Genomic DNA, 24,835 nt, shown 5'->3' with positions numbered 1-24,835 from the left:
TTGAATCCAGAGCAGCATTATTCCCCTGGCTGCCTTATGTGGTTGTTTACATGAGGATTATGTACACTTCAGAGTCACTAAGTATCTATATGCTGGCTACTTAGTGGTGGCTACCGCATTCAAATGGCCTTATCAAGTCCCTATAGGGTCAGTTATGATTAGTGGTTTACCGGTATATTCTTGGCTTGTGCTATGGTCTTAGTTATAGCCTGTTTGTAGGTTGCTCTGCTCAAGACTCTCTCTCCTGCCCTTGTCATTCTGAGGGAAGCATAAATGAGCTTTGCATTTCTCCTTTCGATGCCAGCAATTCATCATTGCTAAGCAGCTGTTCCCAGTAAAATGACTGCTATTAAAACTATAATCAGCTGTTGAAACAATAACAAAGCGTACTTACTGCCCCTGTTTTGTGTGTGGATGTTTTGTTTGTTTAGATTTACTTTGTTTACAAACATTGGAGTAAAACAAGCTTTTATTTGGGGTTTTGATGGGATACGACAGTTCAACTGAGCTCATGAGGCATTTATAAGTTATATTCTTCAAGAATCAATGGGTACATATCATTAATTTATAAGTCCAAAGATGGATGTAGCAACTGCAGATTGCCACATTAAATTAATTATTATTTTATAATCACATCATGTTGTTTTTTATGGTTGCTTTTACTGCTCTCTGAATGAGAATGGCAGTTAAATGTACTGTATATGCTTCAACATATGTCTACTAATTACTGCCTAAGGTTAGCGGATTCATTGTTTCTTAGATGATTCATGTCTAAAAGGGATGTCTACTCTCGTTGTCTCTCTGACTGAATTCTGCAGGAGATACATTTTCCTTTTGTCACAGTCAGACACTAATATGTTCATATTCCACATAAAGTGCCTTCAGAAAGTATTCATACCTCATTACTTATTCTACATTTTGTTGTCAAAGTGGGATTAAAATGGATGTAATTGTAATTTTTTGTCAACATTCTACACAAAATACTCTGTAATATATTAGTGGAAGACAATTTGTACCATTTGTCAAAAAAATATGAAAATAAAACACTAATATCTTGATTAGATAAGTATTCAAACCCCGTGTCAATACATGTTAGAATAACCTTTGAAAGCGATTACAGCTGTGAGTCTTTCTGTGTAAATCTCTAAGAGCTTTCCAAACCTGGATTGTGTAACGTTTGCCCATTATTCTTTTCAAAATTCTTCAATCTGTCAAATTGGTTGTTGATCATTTCTAGACTGCCATTTTCAGTTCTTGCCATGGATTTTCAATCAGATTTAAGTCAAAACTGTAACTTGGCCACTCAGGAACATTCACTGTCTTCTTGGTAAGCAACTCCAGTTTAGATTTGGCTTTGTGTTTGAGGTCATTGTCCTGCTGAAACGTGAATTCATCTCCCAGTGTCTTATGGAAAGCAGACTGAATCAGGTTTTCCTCTAGGAGTATTGCCTGTTTCAACAGTTGAAGTCGGAAGTTCACATATACTTAGGTTGAAGTCATTAAATCTCGTTTTTCAACCACTCCACAAATTTCTTTTTGACAAACTATAGTTTTGGCAAGTCAGTTAGGACATCTACTTTGTGCATGACACAAGTAATATTTCCAACAATTGTTTACAGACAGATTGTTTCACTTATAATTCATTGTATCACAATTCCAGTGGGTCAGAAGTTTACACACACTATGTTGACTGTGCCTTTAAACAGCTTGGAAAATGCCAGAAAATTATGTCATGGCTTTAGAAGCTTCTGATGGTCTAATTATCATCATTTTAGTCAATCGGAGGTGTATCTGTGGATGTATTTCAAGGCCTACCTTCAAACTCAGTGCCTCTGCTTGACATCATGGGAAAGCAAAGGACCTTTTGAAGATGCTGGAGGAAACAGGTACTAAAGTATCTATATCCACAGTAAAACGAGTCCTATATCGACATAACCTGAAAAGCCGCTCAGCAAGGAAGAAGCCACTGCTCCAAAACCGCCATATAAAAGCCAGACTACGGTTTGCAACTGCACATGGGGACAAAGATCGTACTTTTTGGAGAAATGTCCTCTGGTCTGATGAAACAAAAATAGAACTGTTTGCCATAATGACCATCGTTATGTTTGGAGGGAAAAAGGGGAGGCTTGCAAGCCGAAGAACACCATCCCAACCGTGAAGCACAGGGTTGGCAGCATCATTTTGTGGGGGTGCTTTGCTGCAGGAGGGACTGGTGCACTTCACAAAATAGATGGCATCATGAGGAAGGATATTCTTTGGATATATTGAAGCAACATCTCAAGACATCAGTCAGGAAGTTAAAGCTTGGTCGCAAATGGGTCTTCCAAATAAATGGACAATGACCCCAAGCATACTTCCAAAGTTGTGACAAAATGGCTTAAGGACAACAAAGTCAAGGTATTGGAGTGTCCATCACAAAGCCCTGACCTCAATCCTATAGAACATTTGTGGGCAGAACTGAAAAAGCAAGGAGGCCTACAAACCTGACTCAGTTATACCAGCTCTGTCAGGAGGAATGGGCCAAAATTCACCCAACTTATTGTGGGAAGCTTATGGAAGGCTACATGAAATGTTTGACCTAAGTTAAACAATTTAAAGGCAATGCTACCAAATACTAATTGAGTATGTAAACGTCTGACCCACTGGGAATGTGATGAAAGAAATAAAAGCTGAAATAAATCATTCTCTCTGCTATTATTCTGACATTTCACATTCTTAAAATAAGGTGGTGATTCTAACTGACCTAAGACAGGGAATTTTTACTAGGATTAAATGTCAGGGATTGTGAAAAACTGAGTTGAAATGTATTTGGCTAAGGTGCATGTATACTTCCGAATTCAACTATAGATTGAAATCTAATTGATCAACATCTCAACCAAATTTGACCCTATTATCCACATTAAAATGATGTGGTCTGCCCAGTGAGTTGATTGTGGCCATTAGTTCTTCCAATTATACCCCACTTTGATTGTGTCTGTTCTTTCTGCGTAGGCTATTTATAAGGCTGTGCTCTTGAGTCTCATACTGTACAGTACCACCTGCGGTATTTTTCTTTTGTTAGTGCTGGGGCCTCGCCCTGGTACTCGAGACCTAGTACTCTATGGTCTCAGTTTTACCATAACGTTTTAAAGCTTTATAATTAACTACATTGTACACCGTACATTTTTATGACATGAGGAAGACAGAGCTATAAAGGCGAGACCCAAATGCAGACACAGGAGGCAGATGGTTGGAGTCTAACAATGTTCATTAATCCAAAGGGGTAGGAAAGAGAATGGTCGTGGACAGGCAGAAAGGTCAAAACCAGATCAGAGTCCAGGTGCTACAGAGTCCAGAAACAGGCAAGGGTCAATACCGGGAGGACTAGAAAAAGGAGAATGCAAAAAGCAGGAGAAAGGGAAACTGCCGGTTGACTTGGAAACATACAAGATGAACTGGCACAGAGACACAGGACACAGGGATAAATACACTGGGGAAAGTAAGCGACACCTGGAGGGGGTGGAGACAATCACAAGGACAGGTGAAACAGATCAGGGCGTGACAAGAGCAGGCTAGTCATTACACTGTGTCAAAACAAAGCTTACTGTTAGTAGAAACAGTAGACAGGGCATGTTAGACAATATTATGTTTTGTCATTTAATGTTAATTTTATTTTTTACATTTAGTCATATAGCAGACACTTATCCAGAGCGAAATAAATAATAAAAATTGACAAGTCTCCAAATAAGACAATAAATTCACCAATACAAATATTTTTCTAATGAAGAATAGACCTAGTAAAACTCACTTTTCTCTAACGAAGCCTTGCAGCCCCACTGTCCTGAATGATGGCTCTATAACCCAGGTTTTATCATGGCTTTGCCTGGTGAGCGCTCAACGCTGCAGCTCAGCCTCTGATATAAATTCGCCTCCTCTCAGCCATGTCACTACCTTGGTCAGTGGTTTGTTTTGTGAGCATGCATATCATGATAAGCCTTTAATGTACACAATCTTTCTGCAGACTACTAAATGCATTTTCATGTCTTTCAAATTTGAGCACCTCCAAATTAAATTACACAATCAACTAGGGCTGGGCGATATGGCCAAAATATTATATCACAGATTTTAAAAAGAATTGACGGTATTTGACAGTATTTTATGTTTTTTAATAATAAACGTTCAAAATTTGCTTCATGAGTAATGCGTGACCCTAGGGTGGCAGAACATACATTCTAAGTGATTTCAATGGGTCCTTCTCCATTCTGATTGTTTTATACTGTTCAATTCAACTTCAACCCCAAAAAAGTCTGAATTTTCATCAATGTCTCCATTTGTGATCATTTCCGTAGGGCTGCATGATATGGGCAAGTAATCTGGGCCTTATTTTGAACCAAATGTTGCAATTTGACTTGTGATTTAGAGCAAAACACTTGGGTTAACTGTTGGAATCATGGGAATAGAATGTATATTCTAATTATATAGTTAGAATATAATAGTGGGCACTTTTAATACAGTGTTGTTTTGACATGACAACAAATGGAAATGCCATGAAGGAGTTATTGTGACAGGGTAGGAACTAATGTGTTGAACGGTGTTTCATAGGAGACCCTATAATCTTTGGCTTCATTGAATGTTTTCTCTTAGCTACTTCATGTAGCTGACATATTCTTGCTTTGCGTTTACCTCTTTAATTTAGAAGACACTGTTGCACAAACAACATGCTGATTTAGGTCTACACAATCACTGGTATTATCAGGCTGTATAGTGAATTACCTTGCTCTTACTCGGTACATTTATTAGCTAGATAGCTAGCGATTAGCATTAGTGGCTAACAAGATAAAGGTACAACTTGCTAAGAAAATACAAACTAGCTGTTTGCAGATGTAAGAAACACAAGCTAATAGTGTAATTATAGAATGCTAGTATATTTATATTAAGAAGCAAAGTGACAACTGCATCATTGTCATCAACAGTGTTGCATTTTTTTTTCTTGGAGAAAAATCTGTATACATATAAGTTTCACACCCTGACCTTAGTGAGCCTTTTTATGTCTCTATTTGGTTTGGTCAGGGTGTGATTGGGGGTGGGCATTCTATGTTTTTGTTTTCTATGATTTTGTATTTCTATGTTTTGGCCAGGTATGGTTCTCAATCAGGGACAGCTGTCTATCGTTGTCTCTGATTGGGAACCATACTTAGGTAGCCCTTTTCCCTCCTTTCAGTGTGGGCAGTTGTCTTTGTTTGTGGCACTATAGCCTTAAGCTTCACGGTCTTTTGTATTGTTTATTGTTATTGTTTATTGCATCATCAAAATAAAAGGGAATATATGCTGCGCTTTGGTCTACTTCATTCGACGGTCGTGACAATAATAAGTATACAAACAGACAATGATAACATATGCTAGGGGGTACAGTAAATGACAGATTATACAAAAGACCGTAAAAGATGCTCACATATTGATTGTTTTAACAGCTTTCTTATTAGAAGAATGTATAATGGTCTTAATGTACTGCTCGAATTCCTTATAGAAAACACAGAAGCGTGTTTTTTTATTAGTGAATTTACATTTATGAATATGAAATTTTGCCATTAGCACAATTAGATTTATAAGGTAAAATTGTTTTTCTTTATCTTTATTATGGTTAAGGACACCGAGCAGCACATTCTCCCATAAAAAACAAAAGTCATCAAGAATATTAACAATTATAAAACTGTGAATATCTTTACATAATTGTTTTACATGTAAACAATGCCAAAATAAATGTGAAAAATAAAAGTTTCTTCAGGTAATGATTCGCAGGGTAATACTTAAGGATCATTCGGAAAGAGACCTCTTTGACCTTGTTAACAAGCAAGTATTTGTGTGGTAATAACCAGACTTTTTCCAACAGATATTAGTGACCATTGTATTCCAGTAACTTGTGACATAAGGAATGCATACAATATCCCTTTGAAATAAAGCACAAATAGACCTATTGTTCTGAGGGAGCAAGGAGAAACATGTTTTCCCTATTGGAGTGTAAACTGGATTAAGCGAGGGTAGGTCAAGAAGGTGAGGTCTGGCTACACCTCTAAATAACATGAGAGTTCCAGATGGAATAGCATCAAAGACTGGCAAACTCTCTAGGTGTTACAGGGATATTGTAACGAGATAAAAATTACTCATAATTGAGTAACAATCCTTCTGCATTAAAAAGTTGACTCACCAGTAGGATATGATTATTGAACCAGTTCTTAAAAAATAAAGACTTGTTTCTATATAACATGTCCTTATTGTTCCAAATGAAATACCTATGCGGGGAAAAATTATGTTTATATATTAACGCCCACGCTAAGAATACTTGTCTATGAAAAGCAGATCATTTTGTAGGAATCTTATCAATGTTATAGTTACAAAGAAAGTGACCAGAAGGGTCACAGTTGGAGTACAAAACACTAATGATTCTTTAGTGATAACTCCAGCAGAGCGTTCCGAACCATGAGAGAGCCATACATCATTACCCTACTATCTCCAGAAGTTGACGTCGGTAGCAACTGAATGAAACTCTTGAAAAAAACATGAATCTGTTTTAAGCTGTTTGGCAAATAAAAATAATGGTTTGCGCTTTACATTTTTCTTAATTCTTAACCCCTAGCATTGCGTGACACAATAGACAACGACAAAGTGGAATATAGAACAAAGTACACTGCTCAAAAAAATAAAGGGAACACTTAAACAACACAATGTAACTCCAAGTCAATCACACTTCTATGAAATCAAACTGTCCACTTAGGAAGCAACACTGATTGACAATAAATTTCACATGCTGTTGTGCAAATGGAATAGACAAAAGGTGGAAATTATAGGCAATTAGCAAGACACCCCCAAAAAAGGAGTGATTCTGCAGGTGGTGACCACAGACCACTTCTCAGTTCCTATGCTTCCTGGCTGATGTTTTGGTCACTTTTGAATGCTGGCGGTGCTCTCACGCATGAGACGGAGTCTACAACCCACACAAGTGGCTCAGGTAGTGCAGTTCGTCCAGGATGGCACATCAATGCAAGCTGTGGCAAAAAGGTTTGCTGTGTCTGTCAGCGTAGTGTCCAGAGCATGGAGGAGCTACCAGGAGACAGGCCAGTACATCAGGAGACGTGGAGGAGGCCGTAGGAGGGCAACAACCCAGCAGCAGGACCGCTACCTCCGCCTTTGTGCAAGGAGGTGCACTGCCAGAGCCCTGCAAAATGACCTCCAGCAGGCCACAAATGTGCATGTGTCAGCATATGGTCTCACAAGGGGTCTGAGGATCTCATCTCGGTACCTAATGGCAGTCAGGCTACCTCTGGCGAGCACATGGAGGGTTGTGCAGCCCCACAAAGAAATGCCACCCTACACCATGACTGACCCACCGCCAAACCGGTCATGCTGGAGGATGTTGCAGGCAGCAGAACGTTCTCCACGGCGTCTCCAGACTCTGTCACGTCTGTCACATGTGCTCATGTGCTGTGTGAACCTGCTTTCATCTGTGAAGAGCACAGGGCGCCAGTGGCGAATTTGCCAATCTTGGTGTTCTCTGGCAAATGCCAAACGTCCTGCACGGTGCTGGGCTGTAAGCACAACCCCCACCTGTGGACGTTGGGCCCTCATACCACCCTCATGGAGTCTGTTTCTGACCGTTTGAGCAGACACATGCACATTTGTGGCCTGCTGGAGGTCATTTTGCAGGGCTCTGGCAATGCACGTCCTGGCACAAAGGCGGAGGTAGCGGTCCTGCTGCTGGGTTGTTGCCCTCCTACAGCCTCCTCCACGTCTCCTGATGTACTGGCCTGTCTCCTGGTAGCGCCTCCATGCTCTGGACAACGCTGACAGACACAGCAAACCTTTTTGCCACAGTTCGCATTGATGTGCCATTCTGGATGAACTCCACTACCTGAGCCACTTGTGTGGGTTGTAGACTCCGTCTCATGCTACCACTAGAGTGAAAGCACCGCCAGCATTCAAAAGTGACCAAAACATCAGCCAGGAAGCATAGGAACTGAGAAGTGGTCTGTGGTCACCACCTGCAGAATCACTTCTTTTTTGGGGGTGTCTTGCTAATTGCCTATAATTTCCACCTTTTGTCTATTCCATTTGCACAACAGCATGTGAAATTTATTGTCAATCAGTGTTGCTTCCTAATTGGACAGTTTGATTTCACAGAAGTGTGATTGACTTGGAGTTACATTGTGTTGTTTAAGTGTTCCCTTTATTTTTTTGAGCAGTGTACTATGAACTATACAACAATCGCAAATTGAAAAAGATTAGAAGGAAACCAGCGTTGCATACCATATGGATATAAATGATTGAGTGAGAATAGTTTAACATAACAAAGCTAACTGCCAGAACAAGAAACAACAAAGAGCTTGCTCACTGCGTATACTGCAGGTAAAAATATCAGAAGTGAGAGAACAAATAAAATAGCAAATATCCATTACTCCAGTAGTCCTGTGCAGTTAGAACGAAGGTTAAATCAGCTTAGAGCCGGGAGTGAGATCTGCTCACATCAGAGGTAGCTATCTAGGTAGCCTATATTGACCACCAGGCACAGTCTATGATAGTCCTCAAGGAGGAAGGTTGATTTCGGATCCGTTGATGAAAGCGCGCCCTCCGATGAAGTAAGCTGCTTTCCCTTCTTTTCGTGCTTTTTCCACAGCTGGCCACAGTTTCTCTCTCCTTTCTCTGTCTGCTTTCGAGAGGTCTTCAGCAAAACGTAGATTGTTATCGTGTAGGAAAGTACATTTCTTGGCTGCTTTCCAAATGAAGTGAACTGTGAACAAGTGAACTGGAGAATGACACCTCTAGGCTTGGAGTCACCCCGCCTTCTCGTGCCAAGGTGATGTACAGTGTCGACAATATCTGCTAGCTTAGCCATCTCCACAAGTAGGATAGCTTGGCAGACTTTGATGGTCTCTTGCCGCACATTCTCCCCATCTGCTTTGGGAACTCCATACAGTCTCAGATTCCACAGTCTGGAGTAGCTGTCGAGTTCCGCGATTCTTCTTTGGCACAAGTCCATCTTTCTCCTTTTCGACACGCTTTTCGATGTGGGCGACCTTCTTCTTAACATCCTTGATTTCCATGCATGCAAAGTCAACAGTTTTTTAAGCCCTCGATTTTCATTGAGTTGTCGCCAACCATTTTTTCTTAGGGATCGCACCTTACATTGATGAGCCTGGAAAGAGTGGCAATAACATCATTCAAACATGCCTTTCTAGGAAGCGGAAGGTTTGCTTGGGGTTATAGGCAAAGAAGGAAAATCCTTGTCTGACCCGGTAAGTGTCATAGAGTCTGTCAGACCAGTATAATTGTGGCAGTTGTCAATCAAAGCATTTGCCTCCTGTGTAACCATATTGGATGATGCCTGAGCCTTGCTAGCTGAGGAGTTAGCCATAAGATTTCTCTTTCTGTCTGTGCGCTGTGACATTTTGGAAAATATAATCTTAAATCATCAATAACCTGGTGTTTTTAGCAAGCAAAGTATTAGTTTGGTAGTTCAAAATAATACACTTTTCACCATCTTTCAAAAGTTGGTATGCAGAGCTCAGTAGGAAGCGTGCGTTCAAGCTGCCATCATGGAGCCTCCTCATCAACAGTGTTGCATATGCTGCATTGACCATGCAGACTGAACGCAAGTATCTTGTGGTTGAGGAACATCAAATACGCTCCGTGAGTGACAGGGGACGTGGCTAGGTCTGTGTGGAAAACGGCTTAGAGAGAGTGGAAAGAGATGACTCAAGTAGAGAAGTAAACTAGAAAAATGGACGTTACACACTGCGTATCACATTCAAATACCAGTATAGAAGGTAAAGTAAAAACCCAAACCGGTTGGTGCATCAATACCAGTACGCTGGAGTTGGCCCAGATTGTGTGGCCGAGGGTAACGCTCGAGATAGACACATTTTTTAACTTGATTTTGTCTCTGATATGGAATGTATTGTGAGAATGCAGGAGCTGAGCAGAATGAATGGAAGGTAGTATGGGTGAGCTAGCTAACCGACCACAGAGGTGGACCTTAGAGATTAGCTGGGAAGTTGACATTGACACATCTCATACATTAACAATAGAACTGCCATAGGCCAACGTTTGATTTTGTAAATAAAAAAACTCAGCACACAAGAAAAGCTATGTCCTGTTCATTCCCTGACTAAATGTTTGTTTTTTACACTGCTCATTTGTCTGAATTTTGAAGTCACAAACAGAAAAGTATTTAGAGCCTTTTACCTTTTCACACCTATTCCTAGCTTAACCCGCCAAGACAATGTGCTGTAGGACGTTCGTACCCAGCCAGGCGCTAATGCGTCTCTCTGTCCTCACTGATTATTGTGCACCTTACTTCACAAATTTGGAAAGACAGTAGTGTAATGATGAGTCTGTATTTCGTGATGGTGCCGACAGAGATGGTCGCCTTGCTTCACGTTCTTAGGAAACTATGCAGTATTTAATTTTTTTATGTATTATTTCTTACACTGTTACCCCAGGAAATCTTAAGTCTTATTACATACAGCCGGGAGGAACTATTGGATATAAGAGCAACGTCAACTTACCAACATTATGACCAGGAAGACGACTTTCCCGAAGCGGATCCTCTGTTTGGATCACCACCCAGGACAACGGATCGGATCCCAGTAGGCGACCCAAAACAACGGCACCGCAGAAGGGGCAGACGGAGCGGTCTTCTGGTCAGGTTCCGTAGACAGACAATTTGCTCACCGCTCCCGAGTATACTACTCGCTAATGTCCAGTCTCTTGACAACAAGGTAGACGAAATTTGAGCACGGGTTGCCTTCCAGAAACATGGCTCACTTGGGATACGTTATCACAGTCGGTACAGGCACGCATCGCGCTGACAGAAACAAACATCTCTCTGGTAAGAATATGTATGCCTTATGATTAACAAGTCGTGGTGTGATCATAACAACATACAGGAACTCAAGTCCTTTTGTTCACCTGACCTCGAATTCCTTACAATCAAATGCCAACCGCATTATCTACCAAGAGAATTCTCTTTGATTATAATCACAGCCGTGTATATTCCCCAACAGCAAATAATTTGACAGTGGCCTTACCATTCTCTTTTAGGTTTTACTTTACTATAACTCTATTACTAATTTAATTTATTGTAAGGGAAACGAAAACATGCTCCATGTTGCAGTAGGCTTTTAGATTAATGCAAAACATATCGTTGACTCTATCCAGCGAAGCAAATGATGCCAGCCCCCTGAATGAATGACAAATGGGCGATAATTGTGCAAGTTAATTCCCAATTTAAATTAGGCCTAATGATGAGGGTGAAGAGGTTCATTTAGTTTAGAACAGCAATAGTGTAAAGATGAGTTTGTGTTATGCCTATTTATCAGCGTTGGCGCTCATGTTAATACCGCGTGCCTTGCAGGTTGGTACCATTCTCTATTCAGAAAGAGCATGTTCTGCAGTTTCTATTACACTTACCTTTGTAAAGTAACTTTCATAATTCAAGAGTGCAGCTCTATTTCCAAAGGCAGCATTGCTCTGGCTACTAAATAAAAACTAGTAACATAATAGCCATTATTCAGTAAAAGACACATGACAGCCCGCTTGGAATTTGCCAAAAGGCAGCTAAAGACTCTCAGACCATGAGAAACAAGATTCTCTGGTCTGATGATACCAAGTTTGAACTCTTTGGCCTTAATGCCAAGCGTCACGTCTGGAGGAAACCTGGCACCATCCCTACGGTGAAGCATGGTGGCGTCAGCATCATGCTGTGGCGATCGAGGCAAAGATGAACAGAGCAAAGTACAGAAAGATATTTCATGAAAACCTGCTACAGAGCGCTTAGGACCTGACTGGGGCGAAGGTTTACCTTCCAACAGGACAATGACCCTAAGCACACAGCCAAGACAACGCAGGAGTGGCTTCGAGACAAGTCTCTGAATGTCCTTTAGTGGCCCAGCCAGAGCCCGGACTTGAACCTGATCGAACATCTCTGGAGAGACCTGAAAATAGCTGTGCAGCAACGCTCCCCATCCAACCTGACAGAACTTGAGAGGATCTGTAGAGAAGAGTTGGAGAAACTCCCCAAATACAGGTGTGCCAAGCTTGTAGCGTCATACCCAAGAAGACTCAATGCTGTAATCGCTGCCAAAAGTGCTTCAACGAAGTTCTTAGTAAAGGGTCTGAATACTTCTGTAAATGTAACAGGCTTCCTCCTTCTCCTCATCCGAAGAGGAGTAGCAAGGATTTGACCAAAGTGCAGCGGGTTGTGAATACATACTGATTTATTAAAACAAACGACGAAACACGAAAACAAACACTTGGAAGGATTACAAAATAACAAAACAACGTAGACTGACCTGAACGTAAGAACTTACATGTATCACGAAGAACGCACGAACAGGGAAAACAGACTACACAAAAACCGAACGAACAAACATACCGAAACAGTCCCGTGTGGCGCAACATACACAGACACGGAAGACAACCACCCACAACAAACAATGTGAAAACAACCTACCTTAATATGACTCTCAATCAGAGGAAACGCCAAACACCTGCCTCTAATTGAGAGCCATACCAGGCAACCCATTAACCCAACATAGAAAACACATAACATAGACTACCCACCCAAAACTCACGCCCTGACCAATAAAACACATACCAAACAACAGAAAACAGGTCAGGAACGTGACAGAACCCCCCCCTCAAGGTGCGAACTCCGGGAGCACCCCTACAACTCAAGGGGAGGGTCTGGGTGGGCATCTGTCCGCGGTGGCGGCTCCGGCGGTGGATGAGGACACCACTCCACCACTGTCTTTGTCCCTCTCCTTCGCGTCCTTTGAGTGGCGACCCTCGCCCCCGACCATGGTCCAGGAACCTTCACTAAGGCCCCTCCTACATAGAGGAGACAGCTCAGGACAGAGAGGTAGCTCAGGACAGAGAGGTTTCTCAGGACAGAGAGGTTGCTCAGGACAGAGAGGTAGCTCCGGACAGAGAGGTAGCTCCGGACAGAGAGGTAGCTTAGGACAGAGGGACAACTCTGTACTAATGGCAGCTCCGGACTGAGTGGCAGCTCCGGACTGAGTGGCAGCTCATGACTGAGTGGCAGCTCATGACTGTAGGGCAGCTCATGACTGGAGGACAGCTCATGACTGGAGGGCAGCTCATGACTGGAGGGCAGCTCATTAATGGAGGGCAGCTCATGACTGGAGGGCAGCTCATGACTGAAGGGCAGCTCATGACTGTAGGGCAGCTCATAACTGTAGGGCAGCTCATGACTGTAGGGCAGCTCATGACTGTAGGGCAGCTCATGACTGTAGGGCAGCTCTGGCAGCTCCTGACTGGCTGGCGGTTCTGGCAGCTCCTGACTGGCTGGCTGGCGGCTCTGGCAGCTCCTGACTGGCTGGCGGCTCTAGCAGCTCCTGACTGGCTGGCGTCTCTGGCAGCTCCTGACTGACGGACGGCTCTAGCGGCTCCTGACTGACGGACGGCTCTAATGGCTCGGGACAGACGGGCGGCTCTAATGGCTCGTGGCAGACGGATGGCTCAGAAGGCGCTGGGCAGACGGATGGCTCAGAATGCGCTGGGCAGACGGATGGCTCAGAAGGCGCTGGGTAGACGGATGGCTCAGAAGGCGCTGGGCAGACGGATGGCTCAGACGGCGCTGGGCAGACGGATGGCTCAGACGGCGCTGGGCAGACGGATGGCTCAGACGGCGCTGGGCAGACGGATGGCTCAGACGGCGCTGGGCAGACGGATGGCTCAGAAGGCGCTGGGCAGACGGATGGCTCAGAAGGCGCTGGGCAGACGGATGGCTCAGAAAGCGCTGGGCAGACGGATGGCTCAGACGGCGCTGGGCAGACAGATGGCTCAGACGGCGCTGGGCAGACAGATGGCTCAGACGGCGCTGGGCAGACAGATGGCTCAGACGGCGCTGGGCAGACGAGCAGTGCAGGCGGCGTTGGGCAGACAGCCGACTCTGACCTGCTGAGGCGCACAGTAGGCCTGGTGCGTGGTGCCGGAACTGGTGGTACCGGACTGGAGACACGCACCTCAAGGCTAGTGCGGGGAGCAGGAACAGGGCACACTGGACTCTCGATGGGCACTAAAGGCCTGGTGCGTGGTACCGGAACTGGTGGTACCGGACTGAGGGCACGCACCTCAGGGCGAGTGCGGGGAGAAGGAACAGTGCGTTCAGGGCTCTGGAGACGCACAGGAGGCTTGATGCGTGGTGCCGAAACTGGAGGCATTGAGCTTGAGACACGCACCACAGGGAGAGTGCCGGAGGAGGAACAGGGCTCTGGAGACGCACTGGAAGCCTGGTGCGTGGTGTAGGCACTGGTGGTACTGAGCTGGGGCGGGAAGGTGGCGCCGGATATACCGGACCGTGAAGGCGTACGGGCTCCCTTGAGCACTGAGCCTGCCCAACCTTACCTGGTTGTATGCTCCCCGTCGCCTGACCAGTGCGGGGAAGTGGAATAACCCGCACCGGGCTATGTAGGTGAACCGGGGACACCATGCGTAAGGCTGGTGCCATGTAAGCCGGCCCAAGGAGACGTACTGGTGGCCAGATATGTAGAGCCGGCTTCATGGCACTTGGCTCAATGCTCAATCTAGCCCTACCAGTGCGGGGAGGTGGAATAACCCGCACCGGGCTATGCACACGCACAGGAGACACCGTGCGCTCTACTGCGTAACACGGTGTCTGCCCGTACTCCCGCTCTCCACGGTTAGCCTGGGAAGTGGGCGCAGGTCTCCTACCTGCCCTAGACCCACTACCTCTTAGCCCCCCCCCCCAAGAAATTTTTGGGTTGTACTTGCGGGCTTTTCGGGCTTCCGTGCTAGACGCGTCCCCTCATAACGCCGGTTCCTCTCTCCGGTTTCCTCCGCTCTCCGAGCTGCCTCCAGCTGTTCCCATGGGCGGCGATTCACTTCAACTTTAGCCCATGGTCATTTTCCTTCCATGATTTCCTCCCAAGACCAGAAATCCTGCTTTGTGCGCTGTCCGTTAACCCGCTGCTTGATCCGGGTTTGGTGGGTGGTTCTGTAACGGGCTTCCTCCTTCTCCTCATCCGAAGAAGAGTAGCAAGGATTTGACCAAAGTGCAGCGGGTTGTGAATACATACTGATTTATTAAAACAAACGACGAAACACGAAAACAAACACTTGGAAGGATTACAAAATAACAAAACAACCTAGACTGACCTGAACGTAAGAACTTACATGTAACACGAAGAACGCACGAACAGGGAAAACAGACTACACAAAAACCGAACGAACAAACATACCGAAACAGTCCCGTGTGGTGCAACATACACAGACACACACGGAAGACAACCACCCACAACAAACAATGTGAAACAACCTACCTTAATATGACTCTCAATCAGAGGAAACGCCAAACACCTGCCTCTAATTGAGAGCCATACCAGGCAACCCATTAACCCAACATAGAAAACACATAACATAGACTACTCACCCAAAACTCACGCCCTGACCAATAAAACACATACCAAACAACAGAAAACAGGTCAGGAACGTGACAGTAAATGTGTATTTTCATTTTTTAAATCTTTAATACATTTGCAAAAGTTTCGAAAAACCAATTTTAGAATAAGGCTGTAACGTGACAAAATGTGGAAAAGGTCAAGGAGTCTGAATACTTTCCTAAGGCACTGTATAGGTTGAATGGCGGTTTTGGTGTTAAGGCTTCCTGGGTGGCCAGCAGCTATCACTAGAGGAGGAGAAGGAAGAGGAGTAGGAGGGGGAGGTAGCCTATTACTGCACCACATCCCATGAATGCCACTGTTTCTGTTTCTTTAATACTCTGCCAACCAGCAGGATATTAGAAAGCAAAGTGAAGACAGACACCACAGTGACAAGAAAGAAATTAAGTCAGGTTTGCTCGGAGACTCTTCATTTGACTAATGCGTTTATAGCCAGAGTAATGAATCAAGTTAAGGAAACAACAGAATAATTAATGTGAGCTGTTCATGCTAAATAACAAAGCAAATACGGGCAAAACTGTTTTATTTCCCGTTGGAGTGAGCTGGTAGAGTTTTTCTCCTCTCAACTAATTTAATTAGCTAAAACCAGACATCTTCGGTCAGGAGACCTACTTATTGTTCTGTTCTGCATTCTGCTTATTTTTTTGTTTTGTTACGTTTTCTGAGGGTGTTAGCTTTAAAATGTTGTTAATTATATTTTAACATAATCAAATAAGAGAGTGGAAGTACTGTAAAGTAAACATGATTTGTAAACTAAACTTAATTCCCTAAATTGAATGACCCCCTCTCAGTATTCATGCTGCTTCACAAAGGGAGTTATTGGAAGAGAGCGTCAAGTTGCTTGCTTCTCATGAACTCAATACTAATGCAAAATCCCTGAATAGATACCATTACACAATATATGAATAATAGTTCCTAATAGACCTAGGGAATCATGATAGGCACTTTGGAGCTGTTGCATTGACCCACATTACTTCTGGAATTCTGAAACCCGTTCAACATAAACTATCTATTTTTCCACTTAACTTGCTTTTTAGTCCAGAAGTAGGCTTACAAACTTAATCTTGGTCTGTGTACAAATGCCCTTTAGTGTTGCGTCGGGTGATAGTGTTTTGGAAATGCTGTCGTTCTGTGCCGTGCCATTAGTTCACAAGGTTAGACTAACATTTCGTTTTCAACAATGGAGGTTTGTATAAACCTTGCTGTCTGCCTCTACGACATTTGAAACATTGTGTCAATATACAAATTCAATCTCCAGCTGTCCCATAGTAATAAATGTGTGGGGAGTCGGAACGAGATAGTGTTTTATGGATACATACAAAGAAATGTCAGTTGAAAAAGGTCAAATGAAACAAAGTGTAGCTAGTTTGCAGTCTTTCCAGCTTCAGTTTGAAGTGATTGTGTTACTGTACCTGTGTTGTCGTCTATGTTGTTAAATTATGGCCTTCCACGTCGTTCATTATTTTCCAAAGAACGCATATCCACTTGTTGATTATCCCTTACTTATTTGTTTTGGACACTGAAGTTGTTTCCCTGAAAGAAACATGGTTGCCACGCTCGCTGTTGCCAAGCAACGTAGGTTTGCTCCATGTAACTTGCCGAGCCACCTTGTTGGATCGGATCCACATAACAGCTGCCTTGGAAAAATGGCCACCTTACACATGTTTGTTTGTAGAGTTTGTTTTAAGAGAGTCCAATAGGTGTGTGCCAACAATTACATGTGTTGGCATGTCTTTGTTTGTGATGATGGTGGCGGTGATTGTGTGTCTGTGGGTGAGTGTGTGTGTGTGTTTAGCCAAAACACTGTGCTATACATGGAGGAATTGTGATGAATCCACTGAAACATAAAGAATGCATTACACTTTAAAAAGTGTTTTTACACAGACCATTAAATTCATCAGATTCTTTTGGTGGTTCATCAAGGAGCCAAGCTGTTGAATATTCATCATAGCCGCTGCCTAGCTCTTGTTCTTAAAATAAGGCTCATTAGCACTCCCAGCCTCTCTCTCTCATTCTCTCTCTCGCAAAAGTTCTTCTTCAGAGCTGTTGTCACACTCCGAAGAGAAACACAAACATGTTATTCATCTGAATTCACTGTCTGTATATCAGTGAGCTTCTTCTGTCTTTGTATCTTTTCAACATAGTTATTGTTCGTTGTGCAAATAATGCGTGTTGTGTACCTATTACCATATTTACATGAATAATGAAGATATTTAATTAATTAAAATATATACAGTACCAGTCAAAAGTTTGGACACACCTACTCATTCAAGGGTTTTTCTTTATTTTTACTACTTTCTACATTGTAGAATAATAGTGACAACATCAAAACTATGAAATAACACATCTGGAATCATGTAGTAACCAAAAAAGTGTTAAACAAATTCTTCAAAGTAGCCACCCTTTGCCTTGATGACAGCTTTGCACACTTAGCATTCTCTCAACCAGATTCATGAGGTAGTTACCTGGAATGCATTTCCAACTACTTGACGGAGTTCCCGCATATGCTAAGCACTTGTTGGCTGCTTTTGCTTCACTCTGCGGTCCAACTCATCCCAAACCATCTCAATTGGGTTGAGGTCGGTTGATTGTGGAGGCCAGGTTGTTTGATGCAGCACTCCATCACTCTCCTTCTTGGTCAAATAGCCCTTACACAGCCTGGAGGTATGTTTTGGGTCATTGTCCTGTTGAAAAACAAATGATAGTTCCACTAAGCGCAAACCAGATGGGATGGCGTATCGCTGCAGAATGCTGTGGTAGCCATGCTGTTTAAGTGTGCCTTGAATTCTAAATAAATCACAGACGGTGTCACCAGCAAAGCACCCATACCATCACACCTCCTCTTCCGCGCTTCACGGGGGGAACCACACATGTGGAGATAATCCATTCCCCTACTCTGCGTCTCACAAAGTATTGGCGGTTGGAACCAAAAATCTCACATTTGGACTCATCAGAGCAATGGACAGATTTTGACCGGTCTAATGTCCATTGTTCATGTTTCTTGGCCCAAGTAAGTCTCTTCTTCTTATTGGTGTCCTTTAGTAGTGGTTTCTTTGCAGCAACTCAACCATGAAGGCCTGATTTCATGCAGTCTCCTCTGAAAAGTTGATATTGAGATGTGTCTGTTAATTGAACTATGTGAAGAATTTGTTTGGGCTGCAATCTGTAGTGCAGTTAATTGCTGATTTCTGAGGCTGGTAACTGTAATGAACTTATCCTTTGCAGCAGCGGTAACTCTGAGTCTTCCTTTCCTGTGGAGGTCCTCATGAGAGCTAGTTTCATCATAGCGCTTGATGATTTTTGTGACTGCACTTGTAGAAACTTTCAAAGTTCTTGACATTTTCCTAATTGACTGACCTTCATGTCTTAAAGTAATGATGGACTGTCATTTATCTTTGCTTATTTGAGCTGCTGTTGCCATAATATATATTTGTGTGTGTATGTCTCACAATATATACATTGTGAGACATACACTGTGGGATATAGATATGTTTTCAACATTTGTTATGTAGCCTACATTACATACAAAAGAGATAAATATAAATAATTCATATCACTGTAAATAAATAAATGTAAATTATAATATCAGTAACATTACATTTTAATGCAACGTACATACTTGAATTGTGTACATATTTATTTTGGCTATGAGGAGTTTTAATGTAGTACTCCGCTCTGCTCACTCCTCCATTCCCAAAATCTTGTGTTCAGCACAGCAGGTAGTTTCACCTCATCACAGATCCTGCATGGTGGGGTCTACCCATGGGCAACCCATTAATGTCCACTTCATAACGGCCTCCATATTTTATGACCTACTTCATCAAAGTTTCATAGAAGACTTCACTTGGCACTTCAAAGTTTTTAGAGCAAAGTCATGTTCAAATTGAAAACTTTACCTGCATGTGACTCCTTTGTTGTTGGTTGATGGTTGGACAGTCACAGGAAACTATCTTCGCCACTGCCTTAGGCGGAGTTACTGGAGTAGTACTGTACTGTATGTGATTCATCATCATTGATTTGAAGAGAGGGATTTTTCAGTATATAGATGGTCTTTTCATATACTGTACATCAGTGGAGCCTCGTGACCTGAAACATTGAGGAGGATGGGAGGTATATGCGCAGAACACACGGAGATGACAAAGTGTGTTTCAAAAATTGTCAAAGACTGACTATTGTAACCTACAGCATTTAATAAAGACATTTATAGTACAATATTATGGGGAATGGGAATGAGAGGGCTACTTACATAGTGTTGGGAAGGGATCACAGCAGTAATTGAATGAGGGTATGATGCGTGTTCAGGACAGGACAGGATTTGACTGAGGAGGAAAAAACTATGACACAACACACTACACAGTTAGACAAAAGAGCTAAGAATTAGTTAGTCCAAGCAAGAAGTAAAATCATTGATGTGTAATAATGTGATTGTGTATGTAATTCACTCTACATACAGTAATGAGAGACAATTGATAGGGGCACTCACAGTGATGGAGAGGAAACATTCATTGTGCAAGTGGATGTGCGAGTACATGAGACGTGGCTTCAGTTCATGTCAGGAGAGAGTTGACAATGGTAGTGGAGTAGAGTAGTCATCACCTCTTAATCAGGGAACAGGAGGGGATTTAGCTGTAAACAAAAAAGCAGATTCATTCCATTACAGCTGTTCCATCGTACGTTTGGACAACAAGTTTCTCCATGAAGTTAAACTCAAAATTCACAAAGTCAAACACAGACTGCGCATCTCACCCACTTGACAGATCAAAGTAGCACAATAAACGTTCCTGAATGAAGCCCTGATCATCCACATATCTGACCATAACTGAAAACTGCAAGCAGACTGGTGGTACCATAGGTCCTCGAGTGGTGGGGCTATTTTTACCCCCTGTGGCCTGGAGTTTTATCTTATCTGTTAACCTAACCAGGAAATCCCTGGACCCTATAAGGTACGACAGTGATTAATCAGTTGTGAAAAGGTTTTATAAAGGCTATGATGGGACCAGTTTTTCCTAATCGGGTCACATGGTTTAAAAAAACTCCTGGCCCTGAAGGGATGAAAACCCTGTCAAACTGCAGCTACCTTATATTTGTTCATATGAATTATATTTAGACTAGATTATGAGGGGGATTTCCTCTACCCAGACACAGAGACAGCAACTGATGGACAGTAGAACTCACAGGGCTGAGCTTGCTTTATGCATGTTTGCATCATGCAGGCCTATGCAACTTTAGGCTTTATAAAAAATGTACTAACATCAGTCATCACTATTATGTTGATTGATTAATTCCAGTTAATAATTTTGGATTGAAAACATAGGCAGCCTAGCCAGCCCAATTTTGAATATAAACCAAATTTGATGCCATTCACATTTTCTCCTGACACACAAATGGACTATAAATAGATAACGTTATCAATTAGTTTACCCTGACCAAATAGACAGGGCGCATAGGCCATATGCAGCTGCTCTTATTAGTAGCCTACAGTTGATCAGACTGAAAAATAGTCTCGTTTTCATCCCATACAGCATGTCAGAGCTCTCATGTTTAGGTGTAGCCTAGGCTGCTGCAACATTTATTACATTTGTTTTTGCTTGGGTCTGTCCGGAGCGATTATATGTTATCACCTTTGCTAAATAAATACAGGAGGAAAGTGGAAAGCCTATCTGAACGAGCACGAAAAAAAAAGTAACTTTTTAATCTAAATCTATGACGCGATGGAAGTTATCAAATCATTCTGAATTGCTTTCAACATCCCAGAAAAGTTCCATATGTTCAGCAAGTAAAGCATCGTAAAGTGCAACTACCACTGCAAGCTCCTTGTAGTTGCCCATGTTAGCAGAACTTTCTCTCTTGGCATGTCCTCTTAAAGTCAATACTTGCATACACCAAAACGCAGTGGTGTGGATAAGCTGCTTGAGAACATCCCTGTTTCTTCTTACTTTCTCGTTGTGTTGTGCAGTTTGAATACACAGATCTTCATCATGATCGATGCGTCTTTTTCCCAGAAGCTTGAATCTGATGTGGGCATTTATATGCTCCCTGCTTTTGTTTTTTTTCCCGTTTAGCTGAACAATTTTTGTTCTTCAGGTCACTCTACCCCTCTTTCACCCAAGGCTCAGACTTTCCAAAAATCAGGCAAGGCCAGAAATACAAGCTGCTTGATGAAAGGTTCCCTGTTAACCAGCTATACTTTTGATACCAATTGGTATTGAACTCCCTCACCTTTTCATCCTTCATGAAACTGATCTCAGGCAGAGGTCGACCCTCGGTTTTAATTTGCACCTTTTCCGTGTACCCCAGAGAATTAAATTGGTTCTTCAATAAAAAGTCAACAACATTTTCAGTAGCGTTGGCAGCGAAATCTGCACATTCGAGCTGGTAGTTAGCAAGGCAAATTAAAATCAATTGCGCTAATTGGACACAAAAATAAAGTTCTAAAACCAAGAAAACGATTTATTATCTACCTCCTCCTTCTCCTGTAATTTGAAGAAACTAATTTGAATGGAATAAAAATTCCCAAAAATTCTCAACTATCACTTTTCAATCTCTATCCAATAATGTCACCAACTCACCAAGCTTATCAACACATAGAACCCCCCCATAATGCTCTGCGGCACAACCCCAATACATCACATTAGTTTAATTCTCTGATTCTAATCCTATGATTGGATGGACAACATGTCAGTTCATACTGCAAAAGCTTTGATGGGAGGACAGAAGCTAGCTGTCCTACGGCTACACCATGGTGCTTTCCCAGAGAGTGCTGTTGAAGTTACTATAGACCTTTCTTGCTTTAATCAATTATTTGGGGACATAGTAGTTTGATCTAAAAAGGATAACTTCTTTTTGTGTTTCACTATTTTTATTTTCATTAAATTTCACTGAGTAGGATGGTCCTCCCCTTCCTCTTCCGAGGAGCCTCCACTGCTCTACATCCAGTTTTACAAGAACAAACAGAAATCCTAACATGGCACATGGCACAAAATCATCAATGCCTTTTATGTATAGTTGAAATCAATCAATAAATCAAGTAAATTATATTTCTCACGTGCGGCGAATACAACAGGTGTAGACTTTGCCGTGAAATGCCATACTTATGAGCCCTTTCCCAACAATGCAGAGTAAAAGAAAGAAATACAATTTAAAAAAGAAATAGTAACACAATAAAATAACAACAACGAGGCTATATACAGTGACTATTTTTGCTAGCTAGGGCCATCTACTTTAAGGGCTGCTTGTCTTCCCAGTAGCCTAGATGGTGTGTGAACTGCTGACTGCTCATAACTTGCAGATGTTTGATGGCAATTTGGGACTTGTTTTGGTAACCAGTGGCTGTATTGGTTTCTCCTGTCCTAAGCATTCAGCAATTAGTACAGGGACGTGTGCTCTTCACCTCTGCTATCATTTAACGTTAGAGTCAAATTAGCCACCATGTTGGAGTCAACAGAAACCAGAAATTACATGATAAATATTCCCTTACCTTTAATGATCTTCAACAGAATGCACTCCCAGGAATCCCAGGTCCACAATAAATGCTTGATTTGTTCGATAATGTCCGTTATTTATGTCCAATTAGCTACTTTGGTTAGCACGTTTGGTAAACAATTCCAAAGTCACAAAGCGCGTTCACTAAAACGTGACGAAATGTCCAAAAGTTCCGTAACAGTCAGTAGAAATATGTCAAACGATGTATTGAATCAATCTTCAGAATGTTGTTCAAATAAATCTTGAATAATGTTACAACCGGAGAATTACATTGACTTCAGATGTGCGATGGAACGGAGGTCCTCCTCATGTGAATGCGCGTGGTCAAAGAATGTTCACCTCATGGCAGTGGTGACTCATTCCTGTCTCCTTCGGCCCCCCTTCAGAAAAGAGACATCAGACAAAGTTCTACAGACTGTTGACATCTAGTGGAAGCCGTAGGAAGTGAATACTCATTCATATCTCACTGTGATTTCAATGGGATCTTGGTTGAATCTCTGCCAGCCTCAGAATTTCCACTTTCTGTTTGGATTTTTTCTCAGGTTTTTGCCTGCCATATGAGTTCTGTTATACTCACAGACATTATTCAAACAGTTTTAGAAACGTCAGAGTGTTTTCTATCCAATACTAATAATAATATGCATCTATTAGTAACTGGGACTGAGGAGCAGGCCGCTTACTTTGGGCACCTTTCATCCAAGCTACTCAATACTGCCCCTGCAGCCATAAGAAGTTAATCAGCTTGACACCTTGATAAGCTCATTTCCTGATAAGGGCTCACCACTCTTCGTACTTGGCGACTTCAACCTCCCGACGTCGGCCGTTGATACATTTTTTTCCAACTTTCTCTTTCCCCTCCTTACCTCTTTTGCCCTCACCCTTTCCAAATCCCCTCCAACTCACAATGCAGGCAATATGCTTGAACTCATCTTTACTAGAGAATGTTCGCATACCAATCTCACTGCAATCCCCCTCCAGGCCTCTGATCACTACTTTGTTTCTTTCTCTGTCTCGTTTTCCTCCAACCCTAGTCATTCAGCCCAGATGGTCATGTGCCATCACAATCTTTGCTCTCTCTCTCCCACTACTCTCTCCTCTTCTATCCTAACATCTCCCCCTTCTGCTAAATCCTTCTCCCTCCTGTCTTCTTATTATGCCTCTTCGACCCTAATCTCCTCCCTTGACTCGCACTGTCCCCTTTCCACCCGGCCGGCTCAGCCCTCCCCTCCTGTTCCGTGGCTGAGTGACTTATCGCGAGCTTACAGAACAGGGCTGCGAGCAGCTGAACGAAAATGAAGGAAAAATAAACTTCCGGAGGAACTATCATCCTTTCACTCTCTACCTTCTCTTCTTCTGTATCCGCTGCTAAAGCCACTTTATATCACTCTAAATTTCAAGTTTCTGCCTCTAACCCTAGGAAACTATTTTCTACCTTCTCCTCAACCCTCCACCTCCTCCCTCCTCTCTCTCTGTGGACAACTTTGTCACCCACTTTGAAAAGAAGGTTGACAACATCCGCTCCTCATTCACTCAGCCTATTGAGTCCACACATAACTACCCTACGCCTTGACCTCTTTCTCCCCTCTCTTTCCAGATGAAATCCTGCGATCAGTGAGGTCTGGCCGCCCAAGAACCTGCTCATTCGACCCCATCCCCTTCTCCCTTCTCCAGACCATCTCTGGAGACCTTCTCCCATACCTCACTTCCTTTATCAACTCATCCCTAACCACTGGCTGCGTCCCTTCTGACTTCAAAATGGCCCGCGTCGCTCCCCTCCTCAAGAAACCAGCACTTGACTCATCTGACGTCAAAAACTATAGACCGGTATCTTTTTATTTTCTTTCCAAAACACTTGAATGTGCTGTCTCTGATCAACTCTC

At 42.8% G+C, this 24,835-nt stretch overlaps 1 protein-coding gene across 2 annotated transcripts in view; it reads left to right on the top strand.

Moving 5' to 3' along the window:
• LOC129866710 (alpha-1,3-mannosyl-glycoprotein 4-beta-N-acetylglucosaminyltransferase C-like) overlaps positions 1 to 24,835 on the top strand; it is a 215,563-nt gene that overhangs the window by 29,376 nt on the left and 161,352 nt on the right. The window lies entirely within an intron of this gene.

This window comes from Salvelinus fontinalis, chromosome 12 (genome assembly GCF_029448725.1).
Source record: "Salvelinus fontinalis isolate EN_2023a chromosome 12, ASM2944872v1, whole genome shotgun sequence".
Classification (NCBI taxonomy): domain Eukaryota; kingdom Metazoa; phylum Chordata; class Actinopteri; order Salmoniformes; family Salmonidae; genus Salvelinus; species Salvelinus fontinalis.
Note: the sequence above shows the minus strand (reverse complement) of the source record. Positions and strands in the feature narration are given on the sequence as shown.